General features: G+C 43.5%; 1 protein-coding gene across 1 annotated transcript in view; it reads left to right on the top strand.

Moving 5' to 3' along the window:
- Window positions 1-232: 232 nt before the first annotated feature.
- The window catches only part of SH3KBP1 (SH3 domain containing kinase binding protein 1), a 279,554-nt gene continuing 264,632 nt past the window's right edge, over window positions 233-15,154 (top strand). Inside the window, exon 1 of the mRNA XM_029929622.1 lies at window positions 233-408. The gene's annotated coding sequence lies outside the window, so the exon portion shown is untranslated. The remainder of the gene's footprint in view (window positions 409-15,154) is intronic.

Raw genomic sequence — 15,154 nt, 5'->3', positions numbered from 1 at the left:
GCTCCTCCTGGCCCTGAGAACTGCAGGCCGCTCCACCGGTTCCTGACCACCGACCTGCGCTTTGCGGTTTCTGTGCGACAGCCCTAGGGCTAACCAAAATCAGGCTGCTGTGTGGGGTCCTGTTATTTTAAGTACTGCTAGAGGGGAAGTCCCTTTAATATGACTTTACTGATCTTCCAGGGCTGGTGGGCCTCAGCCTTCTCCAAGATCTGGCCTAAGGTGCTCTTTTTTCTGTCCCTGTTCCTTCCAGTGGAGGCCATAGTGGAGTTTGACTACCAGGCCCAGCACGACGATGAGCTGACGATCAGCGTGGGTGAGATCATCACCAACATCAGGAAGGAGGATGGAGGCTGGTGGGAGGGACAGATCAACGGCAGAAGAGGTTTGTTCCCTGACAACTTTGTAAGAGTGAGTACAACGTGAAACCCTTTTTCCTGTCTCCTGTGTGGGTTCTACTGACCAAAACTGTGGGAGCACTTGGGTCATTTCATGGGCTCTCCTAGGGGATGAGTTGACACTTTGACCTCTTGTGTGCTCTCAAAAAGAGAATGTATAGCTTTGCACTAGATATCGAGAGATACTCATCTTGAAATCACTTTCTTAAGGCTCAGAGTGTTCTTTTTAAAGTGGTGTGTCACTTAGAAAATGCCGGAAAATATAAAGCTTGTTAAATTGTTTTATGTATGTACTTGTTCACTTGCTTTGATGTTTTGAAAGAATTTTACCCTGTTCCATTCCATTCAAAGTGAAACTAGTTATTTTTAAATTGATATATATATGTATGTATGTATATATATATATATATATATATACGAGAGAGGAAGAGAGCGGGAAGGAGGGGTGGAGGGGGGAGAGAGAGAGAGAGAGAGAGAGAGAGAGAGAGAAAGAAAGAAAGAAACCTCAAGTAGCTTCCACACACAGTGCAGAGCCTGATGTGGGCATGACTTTGGGATCATGACCTGAGCCAAAATCAAAAGTTGTACACTCAACTACCTGAGCCACCTGGGTGCCTCATGGGTTGAAACTAGTTTTGACTTTATTTATTTATTTATTTATTTATTTACTTACTTATTTTAGAGAGAGACAGCATGAGGTGGGGAGAGGAGCAGAGGGAGAGAAAGAGAATCTTAAGCAGGCTCCACGCACAGTGTTGAGCCCCATGCAGGGCTTGATCCCACAACTCTGGGATCATGACCTGAGCCAAAATCAATAGTTGGACTCTCGACCAACTGAGCCACCCAGGCGCCCCTAGTGTTGACTCTTTAAATCAAGTAGCAATCAGACTAAATCTAGAATTCCAATTATGCTGTGTTTTATACCTTCATACACCTTTTTTGACAGGAGCAGTATTATTTTCCTTTCCCCTTTATGGCCATGAAGCATTGAACACAATCAGGAATGTTTTAAAATTATGCCCTTTGCAGAAGTCATTTAGGGGTTAATTGCAAAAATGTAGCTCATTCATGTTAAGAAATTACATGCTGCACAGTTGTAAATAATGATTGAAATTGAGTAAAAAAATAATCGGGGTGGGGGGGGAACATCACCTTGAGGCTGTTTGCTGCAGGAAATACCAAGTAAGCCGAAAATGTTTTTCTACCGTGAACTTGCCATCTAACGCTGGAGAAGACGGACTGTGCTCACTAGGAAGGGCTGTGTGCAGAAATCCCCAGGGCTTCTGCTGGAGTTCGGTGGTACCAGACCGTGCCTAAGACCTGCGGCTGTGGGGCAGCTGGTGTGGGGGATGGGGGGCCCAGAGAAGCAGGTGTCCCCTTCAAAGAGCCTTGAGAGCTACATGGGAGGGTTTTATGAAAAGGGATTGATGATAAAAAACAGTGTCCAACTCTTGGGCCCTCTACCTGTCCTCTGCCCCCAGTCTAGAACTAATAGGAACCCACTTTAGTCTTTCCTCAGGATCTTGCCCTAGAGTAATGTTGCTCACACTTCATTCTCTTCTTTTTTTTTTTTATTTTTAAAATGTTTATTTTTGAGAGAGAGAGAGACAACTCTGCTCTCCTTGAGCAGGAGAGGGGCAGAGAGAGACACACATAAACACAGAATCCGAAGCAGGCTCCAGGTTCCGAGCTGTCAGCACAGAGCCCGACGCGGGGCTCGAACCCACAAACCGTGTGATCATGACCTGAGCCAATGTCAGATACGTAACTGACTGAGCTATCCAGGCGCCCCTCGCTCTTTTATTTTCATTGGGCAGAGGCTAGCGACAGTTTTGTTGGTAACATGCTGATAAACTTGCTTTCTATAAGTAGTTGTGGGAGTACAGCCTTTGTTTTTCTTGAACTACAGTTGGACCTAGTAGCTCTTTCCCATTTTAAGAGTAGGAAAGTATTATATTTGGGCTACCACATTTTGACTCTATTGTACTGATGCGTAAATGGGGTGAATTCTTTTGCCCTTCCAAACAAAACCCCCAATTTTGGGACAAGGACTGCCCTTGAAGTTGAGTCAAATTCTGGTGTGGAAGGAAGGTTTTTCCAGATAAAAGCTTAGTGTGAAGATGGAGGAGAAAGGAATAAGAGAAGAGGACCATGGGAAAAAGAAAGGAGGATCTGGGAAAGAAGAGGACTCTGGGAAGGAGGTGAAGACTGTGGGAAAGAGAGAGGAAGACCCTGGGAAGGAAGGGAGGACTGTGGGAAGAGAGAAGGATCCTCGGAAGGAGGGGAGGACTTGGAAGGATGGAGGACATCCCTGGGAAGGAGAAACGACTACAGTGTGGGCACCAGTTTTGAGGGGAGGCCCTATTTTGAAACCCTTATTTTGATGTCCTATCGGCTTAGTGCCCCCCCATTCCAAACCACAAATCCATAGATTCAGAGAACTTCCGAGTTGGACTTTGCTGAGGGCTCAAGGCTGGGTTGTCTGCTTAAGCATTTGTGGGGGCAGGTGGGCCCCAGGACAGGAAAACACAGTGTGGGAAGAGCCCAGGCCACCTCAGAACCGATCCTCCTTGCTCAGGGACTGCTGGGGAGCAGGAGCTCTTCACCGGCAACCCAGAGGTGATGTCCCTGTGGCCTCTCTCCGCCCTCGGGGTCTGGGGCTGGGCCTGGCGCCATCACAGCGGGTTCCTGTCCTCTGCCTTCCGTGCTCACAGAGGATGGCAGGGAGGGAGGGAGGCCAGCCCGGTCAGGGATTATCCTGTTGGCTCCCTGCCCCAGGGGGTTGCCGCTCTGCCAGACGATGGTCACTCCCAAGTCCTGTTCCTCCATACTCCTTTCCCTTCATCCCTAGTTTCTAGCCCCGCCTCCTGTCTCAGAGTCTCTCTGTACCTCACCCACTTTGGAAGTCTTCTTCTTGGTCCCGCCTCAGACTACCTAATTTGGGTGTGCCATCTGTTTCCTTTCTGGAGCCTGACTACCTCATCTGGCCACTCTGAGGATTAAAGGAGGCAGGATTTAGCACATGGCTGGCCCCCTACTGAGTGTGCCACTGTCGCTTGTCACCCTCTCCCCTTGCCCGAGTACCTAATTGCTCGTCATCTCCCCTCATCTAGAGCAGTCCCGGTGTGGGAAAACACACTTTTGGGAGGCATTCCCCCCTCCCCCCCGAGCCAGAAAGGACGTGGCCAGAACGCTGGGGCTGCACCACTTGTGGCTGTCACATTTGGCAGAAAAAGAAACTTCTATTCTTTCAGATGGCTGAGTCTATTTTCAAGCCTTCACCCGCTGGGAATGTTTTAGGCCTATTATTGAAGATCTAGTAGGTGGATGCAATGGAGTTTAACAATAATGAAAACTGCCATAGAGGGTTCGAGAAGCTGAAAATACATCTTTAGGTAATAACAGTCATCTTGGCATAAGTTTGCAGTTTTGAGAGTGGGTTTACATATGCACTATTTAGCTTAAGAATAATTTGTTCCTGAACTGAATGGGGTAGTCTTGTGGAATCCCATTGTTTATTTGTGTGCCTTTATGCCATTGTTCCCACCATCCCCACTGTCAGAGGGCTTACCTTAAGCATTTGCTTGATTCATTTACGGATTATTAATAGTGTCCTTATTGAGCATGGTCCCCCAGTATCCAACCTCAACTCTGTATTGTCTCCGTTTCTCAAAGAGAAATACCAGCTGTTCCAATCACCCTCATGTTAAGAAGGTGCCTGGGCGTTGCCAGCTCTCGGCTGAAGTTTATTGGCAGGCATAAATGTACCCAACCAGGGAACATACAGCCATGCCCTTTTGGGTTTATCCTCGTTTTTGTTTTATTTGGTGAGCTCTTTTTTTAAAAGATTATTTTAAGCATTTTTTTACATTTATTTATTTTTGAGAGACAGAGAGAGACAGAGCCCAAGTGGGTGAGGGGCAGAGAGAGAGGAAGACATAGAAGGTGAAGCAGGCTCCAGGCTTTGAGCTGTCAGCATAGAGCCCAAGCCCGATGTGAGGCTCAAACTCACAAACTGTGAGATCATGACCTGAGCTGAATGATGTTGGACGCTTAACCGACTGAGCCACCCAGGTGCCCCTAAAAGATTTTATTTTTAAATAATCTCTACACCAATGCGGGGCTTGAATTTACAACCCTGAGATCAAGGGTCACATGCTCCACTGACTGAGCCAGGGGTGCCAGGCACCCCTTATTTAGTTAGTTCTTATTTATTTACTCTACATGTGGAAGAAGAATCCTTTCAAATCCCCCTTTCCTTTCTTTTCCCTAGTCACTTTTTTTAGAATCCAGTTTTTTCTGTCCTTCCTCTTTTTAAACAATTTGTTCATTTTTGAGGTGAAATTTACGTAAAGTAAAATACCAAAGTCAAAACTGTACCTCTTGGTTTTCTTTGTGCACGTGTGCATGCTAGGCATCACCCAGGTCAATCCTATTTCTGTCCCTCCAGAAAGTAATATCATACCTTTTTCCAGTCATTCCCCTCCCCACAGGGAATGTATCATTATAGATGAGGCTTGCCTATATTTTAATTTCACATAAACAGATTCATTAAGTCTGTGTTCTTTTATGTATGGCTCCTTTTGGACAACAAAATGTCGCTGCGTACATCAGTACTTCGTTCTTGCTGTATGGTCTCCCATTTTACGAATACGCCAGAATTTGTTTATCTGTTCTCCTGTTGATAGACATTTGGATTGTTTCCGTTTTGGGTGTTTTCGGAATAAAGGCTCTGAACGTTGTCGTGTCAGTCTTCTTACAGATGCAGGCCCTCATTTCTCTTGTGTATTCACCCATGGGAGTGGCGTTGCTGCTCATTCACTCTCAACGTTTATGTTTTTTTGTTCATTTTATTTTTAAAATGTTAATTTATTTTGAGAGAGAGAGGGAGAGAGAGACAGCAAGTGTGAATGGGGGAGGGGTGGAGGGAGAGAGAGAGAGAGAGAGAGAATCCCAAGCAGGCTCCGCTTTCAGTGTGGAGCCTGATGCAGGGCTCAATCTCACAATCAACATGAGATCGTGACCTGAGCTGAAATCAAGAGCTGGACGCTTCCCTGACTGAGCCACCCAAGCGCCCCTATTTTTATCTGTTTAGAGCTGTGGCCTCTGCAGATGGATGGAAGGCATCCTGCCTGTGTTGGAGCCATATCTGTGCCACACTAGCCAACTGAGCTAGTTGACCCGAGTTTGGTTGTCTTCACATAGTGGCCCTATGAGTATGATAGCTGGGGAATCCTGAAGGCTGGAGATCATCCTCCAGGGACCATATGATTGTTGGGCTCCCCAAAATATCAAAGACTAATTCTTTAATTGTTTAAAACATACACATAGAGAAAGTTTTATTGTGTCAGAGTTTTATTGGACTCCCTTAAGGAGGGAACTAGCAGAATCACAAAGCTGATGCAGTCAGGTTATGAGAAACTGATCGAAAAGTCAGTGGAGAAAGAGAAATTCAAATAAGATTGCTAGGTTATATCCCAAACAGGTTCATATTTTAGAGACAATGAAGTCTTTACCTCTGGGGTTATCATTTCTAGCAGAAAAGGAAAAAAAGAAAGCAGCATACCTTCCCATTTTTCTATATGTTATCCTATGACTTTCATAGGGTTGTAAAATGTCCTAACAAAGTGTTAGTCAAATCAGGTTACATTTCCAGAGAGAATCAGATGATTCTGCTGGGTGGAGGGGCCTATAGAAAATATATCAGTGTGGCATCAAATGGTCACACAATCATCCCTTTTTGCCTAATTTTTGAGTTTTGGATATTTTTTCAGAACAGACCACAAGAGACCATAATTTAGGGTACAATAATAGGAGGTACTAGAATGAAATCCTCAAAGTCATTTATTAAAAAAAAATAAAACAGCTACCCTTCTGGGACCTGAAACTGCCACATAAAACAGAAAGATAACCATCTATTAAAGGCAGATATACGGGCTCTTTCATAGAAGTTCATCTTCCCCATGTTGCATTTAATTACCAGCATCTTTCAGAATCTTACCCCCAGATCCAGACAACAGTGTATTTTAATCCAGCAAAGGATTCCTAAGCAGCCTTTTCCTGGGACCTTCTGACGTGTATTCACAGAATCACATTTTTTAATGGCCAACCAAAGGAATTTAAAAAAGAAAAAGCCTTGAAACTGTAGCTTGAGCCCACAGGCATGTAGCTGACTGCTTTGAGAGGGGACCTTTGGTGAAGTGCAAGGGGACCTAGGCCCTCGACATTTTGTCGTTCACAAATAGATGTGTGGAAAGCAGGAAGCTGTGGTAGGGGTTAAAAGAATATGCTTGCTGGTTTTGAAATTGATCTGACGCGGTCTGTGAGGAAGTGAGCCATTCTCTCCGCCTGTTGGTATGAGTGTTAGGGAAATGCATGCTTTGCTTGCTGCGGGCCCATCCTGGAAGGCCGAGGTGGGTTTACTTGTAGCTTGCATGCCCAATGCTGAAGGTAACAGTGTTTAGCTTGGTTTCCCATTGCCTCCGCCTTCATTTGTTAGGTGTTTTAGAACGCTTTCTGGCATATCCTGAGTCTGTTGTGTATTTGCCCAAGGTGGCTGAAGAATATTGTTGTTTTGTAATTAGTGAGGTGAAAGAAAGGTTAGTATTTTACATATTTGTACCATTCTGAGAGAAAGCCCTTTGTTACTTTGCCGGTGGTTATTTATATTTATTTTTTGTACTAATGTTGCTTTTAGTGGTGGCATGATATAGAAGTACAAGGTTTTATTAGCTTGAGCTAATAGGAGTTTTAAAACATTCCTTTTTACACTATCTAGTAGCCTCATGATAGAAATGTATCTCGGGCTGCTGAGGCTATGTAAAAGATACAGGGCAGGATGGAGATTATTCTTGTTTTCCATGGGGAGAAAGAATTAACTGTCAACCCAGCACTCTGATTGTCCTTATTTTGAAAAAAAATTGCTCTTTTCATCTTCATCTGTACCATCATCTGCATTGGTGGTTTCATCTTCCATTTCTTTTAGTTGGGTGGGAAATAAAGGGAAACTTGCTCTTTCAAGTTTGACATTTTCTTGTTAATACACCTTTTGTTTCACTAGGCAGCCCTCCAGTAAGTCCGTGGGAATCCTCCTGGGTACTTCTGAATTTTGTTGTGCACACGTGTGTTTGAGCCCAAACAGCCTGTCTCTGTTATTGTTTGCTTGTTTAGTTGTTGTTTGCTTTCTTTTAGACAAAATAGCAGCAATGTACCCTTTCCATCTTCCCTGACATCAAATCCATTAAGATCCCAAATCCTCATCAAACATCGGGTTTGAAAACCTGGGGGATGGAAGTTAAAAAAATGTTCTTGCACTAACTATCCCGTCTGTGAGCATGGGCCTGTGCTGGAACTTTTCCAGAACTTTAATTTCTACTTCAAGTTACTGATCTTTGAGTTCTGTTCGTTTGAGAGGAACAGGTCATGGAAAGGAGGCGCATATGTTTACCCCCTTCCTGTGAGAGTCCTCATCTTCAAATTTTAGTGCTGTGACAGAATAAAACGTGAATGCTGTCCCCTATGTCCTTTTAAATCTTGACAAAGAGCACAGTCCCCTCACTAGAGCTGGGCGCGCTCCTCAGCTCTGCTTGTGTGCGCTGTGTGCTCGAGTGCAGTGGGGTGAGGGTCCGGGGACGTGGGTAGACCTCCAAGCCTCTTTCCCCTGTTCCTGGGCCTCTGGGACAGATGACCTGATGCGTCATGGCTCCTTGTTCACGTGGCTTGTCACTGAGGAAGACTTGTCTACGCCTTCATGATTCAAACTTTGTTGGCTCTCTGGTATCATTAAATAACCTGGAAATACATCCATTTCTCTCCAAATATGTACTGCTGCATCATTTCTTCTAACAGTGCCTCTGCTCATTTGTTTCTGAGTCCCATCAGTCTTTCCATTTTCAGTGGTCGAATGTGGCCCCTAGTTAGTGTTAGGGATTACTTTAAACATAAAATGAATCCTTGTCCAGTGATTCCACAATACTTGTGACAGTAGATGTCGGTTCAGATAGCTTTCACTTTGTCAGCACCTTAATTTTCTTGACCCACAGGTGGAATTCTCAACGAGATCCCATCAGCTGGGATGAAACAGATCTGTAAGACAAAGGTCACTACGTATTTGTCCACTGTCAGAGCTGTGCAGTGTTTACCATGAAGTCTGAGATGTGCCCTCTGCAAGAACAATGGTAGCAGATGTTAACTGGGTAAACGGAGAGAGGGACATTCTCTCTGGAAATATGACGGGGGAGCAGGTGTTAGGGGGATGCTTCACTTGGTCTGACTCAGCCCTGATTGCGCTCCTATTAGAAGGGGAGTACTTGCTACGGGACATGCTGCAAAGAGGTGGTGTGGCAGTTACGTTCAGTGCGACACTGAAATAAGCTTCCCAGGGTTTGGAAACAGACTTTTGTTTTGTAGACCTGGTGACCATTCGGTTTCAACTGCTTTCAGGCCCTCGGGCCTTGTCTGGGGGACGCTACTCGTGCCCCGCTTGCTGCTTGAAGACTCCGTGCCCCGGGAATCTGAAAGGCAGGGCTTCTGCACCTCATTCCGGTTGGGGCGGGCTGGGGGTAAGAGGCGGCATCCTTCTTCGCCGTTCCTTCTGCTTTGCTCGGGCAGACGCACCTGTTCACGGAGGTGGTGGGGGCGGACGGCGCGGCACCGTGCCTCAGGAAGAGGGAACAGAAGGTGTCATGTCTGAGGGGCACGGCCCCCTGCCCTCGGGCCTGGGCTTTTGCCGCCACTCGGGTGGATGCTGTCAGTGAGTGCCCCTCGGTGGGACTGTTATTTATTTAAAAAAGAATCACAAATTTACTTTAACAAATGGCATAAAGTAGAGATTTCCATGTTACTCTTGTACATTCAGAGACCCCGAAGTGGATCCCTCTCATCCTATTTCACTTTAAAAAAAACTACCAACATCAAGGCCATTAATTTTGTGCATGATATGGAATATTATTTTCAAACCACTTTACGTCTCTTCAAAAGGTGGCAGGAATTTTCTGGGCGTGTTACATAATGTGCTCACGATGTCTAGTCGCTATGTGCTAGGTCCTGGGGGCTCTATGGACCAATGAGACACGTTAACTGGAATATTGTATTGTCATAAATGTAACTTCTTCCACAGGATGACGGTTTTTGCTTCTATGATCTGGCCTTTGGTCATTCTGTACTCTGGAGAGCATACGTTTGACATTGTTCTGCAAAGATGTAACTGATTAAGATGCCGCTTGGGAAGGTTTTGACCGGATTCATCAGGCAGCACTGTTAGAATATGTTAAATGAACCTACTGGTATCTCGTGGCCTTGATGGCTGTGTTACTTTACGGAATAATAATGGTGACGTCCTCTTCCAGGCTTACTGGCTGCCTGGGACTGTGTCTGTCTGTGTACGATGACTCAGTTTGTTGAGCGCTTACCCTATGCCAGGCAGAAAGGAGGCTAAGCCCTTCATATGTTTCAGCTTATTAAATCCTTACACCACTCTGTGGTATAGGTACTGTTCTTTCTTAACATGCCTGTTTTTCAGAAGAGGAAACTGAGGCATAGGCTTCTTAAAGTTAAAAAACTCATTCATGGTCACACAAGGTAGGGTGGTGCAGAGAGGGCGTGGGAAGCTGGGCAGGCTGGTTCTAGCACCTGAGCTCAAGCCCACCGCAATATCTGGGTGCCTGTGTTGTCCCGAGGGGAGCAAGCCCCGCCCCTTCGTTGCATGCTGTGTCATTATGCCTTCCTGGACCGTCCACTCCCTATCATGCGTATCTGCACCACTGTGAGATGAAGCTCATAATTACTTTGCTATTCTGGATTTAAGAAAGAATCACAAATTTACTTCCACGAGTGGCATAAAGTAGAGATTTCCAGGTTGCTATTCTGTATTCAGAATCGTGCCTATTTTGTTTTCTGATTTTTAAAGGATTCTTTCTAGAAATCAGCGATTTCAATTGAAAAGAGCCACCACTGCCTGGAGTTTTGGGCTTGTGCTGTTTTTCCTACAAACTGTGAAAGCAAGGCATTTTGGGAAAAGATTTCATTTTACTAATTAGTAAGGAAGCCTGTTATTTTCTGTCTGTCTTTTCTATCAGTAATTAATAATCCAAGTGTTTGACTATCCAGGTGTTCCCCATCTACGGGGTCCTTGAAAGCAACCAATTCCTGCTCAAATTATTCTTTACAATTTAAATACAGTGTTTTCTTTTAGAAAACAAAATCCTAACAACTGTATCCTGTTCAGTGTTGCTGTGAGAAATGTTACTCGAAGGAGGGTCTGGAGTAATTGAGGACAAATGTCTCGCCGGTAGGAGCCCACACCATTGGCAGATTCCTCAGACTTCGTCGGTGCTGCAGTGCAGGAAGGATGTGGGGGGATGTCTTATGACTTGGGGAGAGCAGTCCCCTGACCCAGTTGATCTTGGTGATTATCCATAATGGAGTCCTATTTTCTTAATGACAGGATTATTGAATCTGAGCTCAGAAAGCGACTTTAAAATCATGTTTCAACTCCCCAGCTTCCTAGCAGATCGAAATCCAAACCATCTAGGGTGTTGCTGTGGTTTTTGCTGGATATTTACACTTGTGACATGTGGGGTCCCACAGGAGTCTTCTTGCCAGTGAGTCTCCAGGCCGCCCCTGCCCCAGGCAAGCTGCATCGCTAGCAGTTTGGAGTTGGGAAAGGAGCTGGGACAGCGGACCCAGGATATTTTTAAAAGTTCAGGTGATTCTGCTGCTTCACAAATCTCGGGCACGCCTTTTGTACAGTGGTGCTGATAGCACCATCCCTTTAAATCTAATACCTTTTCTCAAGCACGTACACAGGTTGGTAGCCTGTGAACTGTAGTTCTACATTCAAAAATATTATAATGTTACTTCTTTTTTTAACTTAAAAATTTTTTAAACTTCTTTTTCTGAGAGAGAGAGAGAGGCGCAGAGGACAAGTGGGGGAGGGGCAGAGAGGGAGACACAGGCCCCACCCACAGAGTCCCATATGGAGGAGCTGTCCACACAGAGTCCGATACGGAGCTTGAACTCATGAACCATGAGATCATGACCTGAGCTCAAGTCGGACACTTAACCGACGGAGCCTCCCAGGCGCCCCTATACTGTTATTTCTAAAGTAGCTTTTGAATGTATGTTTACATATAACATACCTGCATATGTATTATATATATAAACATAATCATGCTGGAAATTATAAAAAGAAATGTTTATTACAAAAATACAAATAGTATAGCAAGAGAGTGTAAACATATTGCTCAATTCAAGTCCATTAGAATTAATACATTCTAATTGCAGAACCTCTGGACCAAATAATGCACTCTCTCCTGCCGTCTCCCCAGAGGTAGTGAGGTGAGCAGAATTTCTAGGAATGGTCCCCAAGATTCCACTCCCAAATACCCAGGGCCTGTGAATGTGATGTGCTCTCTCTCATTCCCATGATTGTGTTATGTTATATGGCAGAGCTGACTTTTAAAAAGAGAGGTAGCCTGGTGGGCCTAATCTTATCACATGTGCACTTAAAAGCAAAGAACTGTCTCTGCCTAGTGGCAGGAGAAGAAGTCATAGAAATTCAGAGCTTGAAGAGGACTTGCCACTTTGAAGACGAAAGGGTCATGTGAAAAGGAATACAGGCCACTTTACTGGAGCAGAGAGCAGGCCCAGGCTGGCAGCCAGCAAAGAAACGGAGACCACAGGCCTCCTGCTGCAAGGAGTTGGATTCTGCCAACAACCTGAGTAAGTTTGGAAGTAGCTCATTCTTCTAAGTCTCTAGATAACAGTCCAGTCTGGTTGACATCTTGATATCAGAAGATTCAAATGTTAGAATTACCTGACAAAGATTTTAAAGTAGCCATTGTAAGGTTTAATAGATGGAGACAGAGATGGGAGGACAAAGAGACCACGTTATGGAGCCAAGAAGGCCTTTATTGGGATCTGCAATTCCCCGGGCGAGGTTCCGTGACTCTGGAGCGGGGAGTCAGGGAAGTCGCGCCTGATATGGGAGAGCAAGGTCTTTTATGGGTGCAGGAGTTCCGGGTTTGAGCTCAGGTGGGCCGATAGCCATGTAGGGTCTTCTTTGGACGGTGGCAGGATTCAGTTGGTTGTGCGCTTCAGTGGGGAGGGGGATGCTGGAATTCCATGGTGAGGCATTACAGTTTGAGAGAGTCCAGCTTGAGAGTGGGGGTCGTCAGTCCTGGTGGCGCCTGGATCTGTTATCTGGCCTGCAATAAAATGGCTGCTGGTGCTTTCCAAATGGCTCGGGTCATCCCAGGTTTGCAAGTGGGGGTTGTCAGTGTTTGCAGCTTTCCACAGCAAAGTGGCCGCTCAGTTGCTTTCCCATGGCAACTCTTACAGCCATCATAAAAGATGCTTTAATGGGGGCACCTGGGTGGCTCAGTCACTTGAGTGGCCAACTCTTGATTTTGGCTCAGGTCATTATCTCATGGTTCATGGGATCGGGCCCCAAGTCAGGCTCTGCGCCGTGCCTACTTGGGATTCTCCTTTTCTGCCTCTCTCCCTCACACATGTGTGCTCTCTCTTTCTCGTTCTCTCAAAATAAATGAATAAACTTTGAAAAAAGATGCCTTACTGAACAATGACAAACACTCTTGAATCGAAATAAAAAACTAAATATTCTTAGCAAATAAATTACAGATACTTAAAACATGAAACTTAAAGAACTGAAAAATAGAATTGCCACATTAAAAAATTTACTGGTTAGCTTAATAATAGAGTAGAGATGACAGAGGAAAGAATCACTGAGGTTGAAAACAGATCAATGAAATTTACCCAGTCTGAACAACACATGGAAGATAGTCTAACAAAACAAATGAACAGACCTTCACAGACCTATGGTACAATAACATAAGGTCTAATATTTGTGTCATTGGAGTCCCAGAAGGGGAAGAAAAAGATATGGAAATAACAAGTATTCAAAGAAATAATGGCTGAAAACTCCCTCAACTAGACAAAAGAGATAAACTTCCAGGATCGAGAAGCTGAGCAAAACCCAAACAGCAAATCTGTGCCAAGACACATCAATATAATCAAACCTCTAAAAACTAAAGACAAAGAAAAAGCAGTGAAAGAGGAACAACATGTTACCTGTGGGAAAAGAATGATTTGAATGACAGGCGATTTCTCACATGAAGTCATGGAGTCCAGAAGGAAGTGTGCAGCATTTTCTGGTACTGAAAGAAAAGAATGGTCAACTCTGAATTCTATATCTGGTGAAAATATTATTCAGGAATGAAGAGAAAATAAAAGTATTCTCAGGTAAAGGAAAACAAGCAGAATTTGTCAGTCACAGACCTACTCTTAAACAATAGCCAAAGAAAGTTCTCTAAACTGAAAAAGAAATGGTAACAGAAGGAAGCTTGGAACTTCAGAAAGGGAAATAAAGAAACAGTGGATGGGTAAAAATTGGGGTATGTATAATAGGCTGTCTTTATCCTCATTAGCTTTTAAAATTATGTTTGATATTTGAAGCGTAAGTTATAATATCTGGTGTGTTCAATATGTATAGAGATAATAGATAAGAATGTTATATTTTAAAAGTGGGGAGGGTGTAAAGGGACCTCAGTGGAAGTAAGATTTCTATACATCACTTCAAATGGGAAAACATTGGTACCACTTGCTGTGATTAAGTTATGTATGTATATTTTAATAACTAAAAAGCATTAAAAACCACTAAAAAGTTATACAATGAGATATACTCAAAGACTGGATAAATCAAAATGGAGCTTTGAGAAATGTACAAGTAACTCACAGGAAGGCAAGAAAAAGGAAGAAGAGGAATTATAAATAGAGAATAAATAGGAAACAAATAATACAATGACAGACTTAAGCCCTGACATATCAATAATTACTTTTAAGTGTAAATGGCCTTAATATACCAATTGAAAGAAGTAACATAATGGATAAAAATGTAACTCAACTATGTGCTGTCTATAAGAAATTCACTTCAAATGTATTGATATGGGTGTGTTAAAAGTGAAAGGGTAAAAAAAGGTATGCCATGAAAACATTATTTTTTTTTAGAAAGCAGGTGGAACTATTTATAATATCAGATAATGGAGACTAAAGAGCAAAGAAAATTACTGAGATAAAGAAGGACAGATGATAACATTGTCAATCCACCAATAAAACAGCAATCTTAAGTATGTATGAACAAAACAGAGCTGCAAAATACATGAAGAAAAGGTGATAGAACTGAAAGACAGATATATCCACAATTACAGTTGGGAATTTCAGCATTGCTCTCTCAGTGTTTGAAAGAACTACTAAATAGGATGTCATCAAGAATATGGAAAAACAAAGCAACATTATCAACCAAGCGGTTCTAATTGATATTTGTAGAAAATTCCACCCAGAAACAGCATAAAACACATTCTCTTCAGTAACCATGAAACATTCACCAAGTTAGACCATGCCCTGGCTCATAACACTAACCCTAATATATTTTAAGGAATGGAAATAATACAGAGTATATTGTTTGACTATGATGGGATCAAACTAGAAATCAGTAACATAACATAAAGATAACAGGAAAATCTCCAAACACTTGGAAAACAAATAACGCATTTCTGAATAATCCATGGGTCAAAGAGGAAGTCTCAAAGGAAATTTTAAAAATACATCAAACTGAATGAAGATGAAAATATGACCATTTGTGGGACACAGCTAAAGCAATGCTGAGAGGAAAATTTATAGCACTAAATGTTTACATCAGAATGGAGGAAAGTTCTAATCAATAACCTAAGCTCCCACTTCAG

This window comes from Suricata suricatta, chromosome X, assembly GCF_006229205.1.
Source record: "Suricata suricatta isolate VVHF042 chromosome X, meerkat_22Aug2017_6uvM2_HiC, whole genome shotgun sequence".
Lineage (NCBI taxonomy): Eukaryota > Metazoa > Chordata > Mammalia > Carnivora > Herpestidae > Suricata > Suricata suricatta.
Note: the sequence above shows the minus strand (reverse complement) of the source record. Positions and strands in the feature narration are given on the sequence as shown.